Source organism: Myotis brandtii, unplaced genomic scaffold, assembly GCF_000412655.1.
Source record: "Myotis brandtii unplaced genomic scaffold, ASM41265v1 scaffold1282, whole genome shotgun sequence".
Taxonomy (NCBI): domain Eukaryota; kingdom Metazoa; phylum Chordata; class Mammalia; order Chiroptera; family Vespertilionidae; genus Myotis; species Myotis brandtii.
In genome coordinates, this window is record NW_005354519.1 from 1,251,759 (window position 1) to 1,257,676 (window position 5,918).

The window sequence follows — 5,918 nt, forward strand, 5'->3', positions numbered from 1 at the left end:
CATGGTCGCTGTCTCTCAGAGAAGCAGCGTCCCACCGAGACCCGACTTTCATTCTCTTGTCTGTCTTTTCTAAGCCTTTCAGCCGCCCCCACTCAGGTTCACCCCTAGCCGTGCTGGCGCGTGGCACACTTTGTAAAGATATGCTTCCACGCTCCCAGGGTGGGTTCCTGCCTCAAACCCCGCCCTTACAGGAAACAGCTCCGGGAAACAGCTTGGGGGAGGGCACAGCCTGCAGGACTGGGGTTGGTCGAGGCTGTTCTTCTGGATGTGATGAACACCACCCATGGTTTTTATATAAGTAGATGATATGGGAGGTCAGTTAGGAAGCCATTTAATTAGTGACAGATGGCAATGCCTTGAATTGCGTGGTGAAAGTGGAGATGAAGAGATATGGATGGGGCTGAGCTATAGGTTGGAGGCAGAATTGGTAAGATTTAATGATCAATTCGGTGCAGGTGGAGTGGAGGAAAAGATCATGTCAGGATCATGTCTGGTATGGTTCTGGAAACAGTATGAGGCTGCTAAGAGATTGTGAAATGCTGCTCGAGTGTCCCATGGTGTGTGGAGCCCCAGCAGTTGAATAGTGTTCAATTAGCAAAGGCTACTAGGAAGCAGTATCCTCAAAGGATTACCCTGAATTTCACTGGGATTCAGAGGTAGAAAAGTTTGATGAGAAGATGTGAAGTAGAAGAAATTGGGGTTTTGGAGGGCACAGTGGTATGAGCAGAGCTGGAGGCCAAGAAGGTTGGTTGGAGAAGAGGGGATCAGAGCCAGAGGGGATCAGAACACTGAGAGAATGAAGATCTGGTTGTTTCTAGTGCTCCAGCTTAGGGAGTGGTCCTTAGGACTACTTAGCACACTTGCACTCACTCGGTCATTTCCCTTTGGGGTCCTCCAAACTCATGTCTTCTATTCTTTTTCAACTTAGTGATTTGTGATTTTTTTTTTTTGATTTGAAGTTCTCTTATGAGTCTTCTCACATGTGTAATCTCAATCACATCACAGATTTCCTGAAGTTAGAAAACAAGACTCCACTAAAGTGATTGAATTATATAATTTTTTGAATTATATAATTACATATGTTAATATATACATATATATTTAATGTGGTGAAAAACACATGGGGCAGAGTGATGAAAAAATCGGTTCCTGTCCTAGCCCTTCCACTCTCCAGTTAGAGCCTTATCTGTATAATCTCTAGTTTTATTATTTATTTATTTAAAAAATATTTTATTGATTTCTGAGAGGAAGAGACAGATAGAAACATCAATGAAGAGACAGAATCATTGATTGGCTGTTTCCTGCACGACCCTCACAGGAGATGGAGCCTGCAACCCGGGTATGTGCCCTGACCAGGAATCAAACCATGACCTCCTCAATGCTCAACCACTGAGCCATGCCTGCTGGGCCCATCTCTAGTTTCAGATGTCTTCTTCTGTTATATGTGTCTAACAGACCCTTAAATGTACATTATAAAAGGACTTTAAGAAATGTTTTTAATGGTTTCAGAGAGAGGAAGGGGAGAGAGAGAGAGAGAGAGAGAGAGAGAGAGAAATGGAAACATCAGTGATGAGAGAGAATCATCGACTGGATGCCTCCTGCATGCTCCCTACTAGGGATTGAGCCTGAAACCTGGGCATGTGCTCTGACTGGGAATTGAACCATGATCTCCTGGTTCAGTGGTCGGCAAACTCATTAGTCAACAGAGCCAAATATCAACAGTACAACGATTGAAATTTCTTTGGAGAGCGAAACTTTTTAAACTTAAACTATATAGGTAGGTACATTGTTATTAACTTAATTAGGATACTCCTAAGCTGGCCTTTGCTGAAAATGTCTGAGGGGTCGACCTCAGTGAACATACCCCCACTTCTTCAAAATAGAATTGCTCAGGCCGAAAACCGACTTCTGCGCATGGGCCACGAAGTTTCAGTTGCACTGTACGTGTGCGCCCGCACGTGGTATTTTGTGGAAGAGCCACACTCAAGGGGCCAAAGAGCCGCATGTGGCTCGTGAGCCGCGGTTTGCCGACCACTGTCCTGGTTCATAGGTCAATTCTCAACCACTGAGCCACACCGGTCAGGCTAAAGGACTTTTTACAAGAGTTATTTTATTTGACCTCAACACAAGCTTTGGTGATGGGTAGCACTGAGGGTATACAACCAATTACACAGGACAGAAAGCTGACATTTAGAGAGGTGAAGTAAGGTTCTCATAAAAAAACCTATCAAGCTGAGTCCAGATCAGAAGTCAGTTGTCTGACTCTGGGTTCTATAGTCTTTATACATATCAGATGGTTAAAACAGTTTGTAAACTATCAAACTGTTGATGTTTAGTTCCCCAAAGCAAGAGTTCTGTCATAAATTCCTGTATATCTCACATTACTCAGCATATAACATATGTCCAGTTGGGACCTGTAAGGCTCAGACTTTTGTTGGTGATGTTATAGGGATTTTTCCATGCTCTTTGGAAAACTCTTATATCTCTAAATAGATGAAAGCTGCACTAGAACTGGGCTGGGCCATACTTTAACCCTGTATTCGGGAGGTAAGCAAAATGTGTGTGTAAGTCATGTTGCTTCCATTTACAATCTGTGGCAACTTGGGAAAGTCATTTATCCCACTTGAGCCTGATGTTATTTGCTTTTAAAATGGGAGAAGAACATCTACCTGTTTTGTTTTTTTCTGTGTGCGAGACTGAGAACACTTTGTAAATTATATAAGGTAACCTTACGGTTCTTTGCATATGATAGGCATTAAATGGATGTAAAATGAAGATACAAAGATACCTACACAGCATCCTACTAGGGCTTAGAATGGAGCTGTTGACACAGTGTGAATTCAGTCGGCAGCATGTAAGTGGCGCTCAGGGAGTGTGTTTTAATGAGGGGACGTCATGTTCAAAGTCAGACCTTTAGTTTATTGGCCTGCTCAGTGGAGCAAGCAGGTGTTCTTGTTCTTGAAAGGTTCATAGCCAGGCAGCCCCTCATCTCTCAGGAGCTACATATGGAGTGACTGTCCCTTGCCTCTCAGCTGTCCCTTTGCTGACTGCTTCCGCCATGAGGAGCTTAATCTTGGTCCTTGTGGTCCTTGTCTTGCTCTCCTATGTTCCACCAGGTAAAATGGAATCCCCTCCATGTGGGATTGTAAATAGTGAAGGGAAAGAGGATGTGAGGTTCTAGAAGGATGAGAAGAAAAGCAGGACTTGGATGAAAAAAGCAGGAGCAGAGAGGGATGTGAGCAGAGATGGGTGCTCTGGGCTGTTCCAGGGAACGGAGAGAAGATGCTAAGGACACAAAATAGGAGGTGGATCTCTTCAGAGGAGAAATGGGTTCTGGACTTTGGCCTGTGGAGTTTGTAAAGTTAGAGGGGGAAAGTTGGACTGATGGTATTGGCAGAAGTGGAGCAGTGCAAAAGCAGGAGACCTTTAGAGGTCATGTAGAATTTTGGGGGCCGGGGCGGGTGGGGGGAGAGGCTGTTTCTTTAGGACTCTTAGCATTTGCTCTCCAAAGGCAGTTACCCGCATGATTTCTCACCATCTTAGAAATGAAGGCAAATTTGATACTGAGTGGAATCAGCATACAGAGCTGGTTGTTCAAATGTACTTACAGCATAATGGGATCCTATGGACCATCAGTTAGAAGGGTCAGCATTTATGTTCTCTGGACAGAAGCCAGCCACTTGACAGTATGGAGAAGGGTCCATTTAAGTCACTAAAGTGGAGGTTCTCCAAAGCTGTTTTGCTTATGGTTTGCTGGGGTCTGCAGCCCTTACCCGTGGCCCTAAACCTGCATTTTCAAAAGGTAGCACCAAGGGCCAAACGTGAAGAAGTACTCCAAAGACAGGCACAGACGAGGATGGCATTGAGACTGCTGCTGCTGTGCTGCTGTCTGGATGGCAGGACCTCTGGACACTTTGCATTGTGCCTCCCCTGGACTCCTTTATCCCCTGGGACTAAAGGGAAAATTTGTTTGCAAATGGCCTGTGGGCATAAGCAAATTGATTATCCTCACCCTACAAAGCCCATGGACCAGCTGGGTGGAGAGACTGATAAGGCTTAGCACACAGAGTGGATAATTCAGTAGGGGACCTTCTTAAACTGCCTTCCTCCCCTTCCTCCCCTACTCCTCAGCTTGCAGAGGCACCCAGGTCTTAAGGTTAGGAAAAGTATGAGCAATAGATTTAGATATGTGTTTTAGGTATTCAGACCACTTCACACTCATTATCCCTTGCGACATTTTCACGTACCCTGCGATTCAGCCAAGGAAGGCAGTAAGGCACTTGACAAAAAGTCTCAGAGAATGTTATTGGGAATGCAGGGCCAGAACCACGGATTTCCTTAACTCTGGGTCAGTGACCGTTCCTTCTTCAAACGAACACTGTGACCATCTCAAACTGCCTGGTACTATCTCAGACCCTGCATGCTTCCTGCATTAGGGCCTCTTGAAAACTCCTGGAAATACTTCTAGGTCGCAATTATCTTTTTTTAATTATTTTATTGATTTTTAGAGAGGAAAGGAGAGAGAGAGAGAGAGAGAGAGAGAGAGAGAGGAGAGAGAGAAGAGAGAGAGAAAGAGAGAGAGAGAGAGAGAGAGAGAGAGAGAAGTTGTTTCACTTATTTATTCATTCATTGGTTGCTTCTTGTATGTGCCCGGACTGGGGATCAAACCTGAAACTTTGCTGTATCAGGACGATGCTCTAACCAACTGAGCTACCGGGCCAGGGCCACAGTGGTCTTTCCATTGCAATTTGTCCCAAGCTGAATCTGCTGGGCTCTGTGACCTGCACATGTAAGTGGGGAGCATGGGAACTAAAGACTTGTGACAGGGTCTCTGGAAAATGACTTCAAAGCAACTGAAAAAGCAGCATCCAGCTATAACATGACTGGGATGTTCTGATCCTGTTCAATTTACCGTGAGAAAGTTCTAAAGTATAGCCTACAATTTAATGTATCCACGATACCATGACCCTACAGGACACTGTGCATTTATTTACCTTTGTTTCTGTTGGCAGTTAGAAGTGGAGTGAATGCATATATAAGAGGCCTCTTTTCTTCATGCTGGCGAGGCAAAGGTGCTTGCAGGAAGACATGTCGCAAAAAAGAAGAATATCACATTTTTTGTGAGAGTAAATATCTGTGTTGCATAAACCCAAAATTTTTACCTGTTATAGTTGGGAAATAGTTGTATCTGAGGTTCTCCCTGATTTCCTCTGGGGACCCAGATCCTTCTCAGCTGCATCATCCCATTAAAACAACGCCTTAGCCTCTTCATGTTTCTGTGTCTGCTGTGTTTCTCTTTAAGGGCATTCATTGTGTCTCCTATGGAAATAACCTCTTAGTTAAATTCCCTGTCTTCAGTACTTTTCTTGTTGTTAATTTATTCCTTCTTAAAATGTCCTAAAACCTTTTTTGAAGTTTACTAAACAATCAGAAAAGTGTACAAATCATCAGGGAACATATTAATGAATTTCACAAATATAACACACCCGTGGAACCTACTGCACTCAGGTGAAGAAAGGGATATTCCTATATCCCAGCCAGGACCACAAAGGCCTGGATTCTAATACCTTAAATCCCTGGGACCTGTTTTAAAATTTTATATAAATGAATTGTACAGTAGGTACACTTTTGCATCTGGCTTCTTCTGATCTACATTATTTTTATGACATTTATATTTTCGATGTACTAGTAATTGTAGTTTATTCATTCTCAATGTTGTATAGTATGATATTGGGGAATACATCACAATTTATTTGAATATTCTAGTGTAGATGGCTGTCTGTGTAGTTTTCAGTTTTGGGCTCTTGTGAATAGTGCTATGATGAACATTTTTGTACATATTTTTTGAGGTTTCTATGCAAGCATTTCTGTGGGGATTTAGCCAGGTGTGACGTTGATAGCCATAGGCCATGTGTATA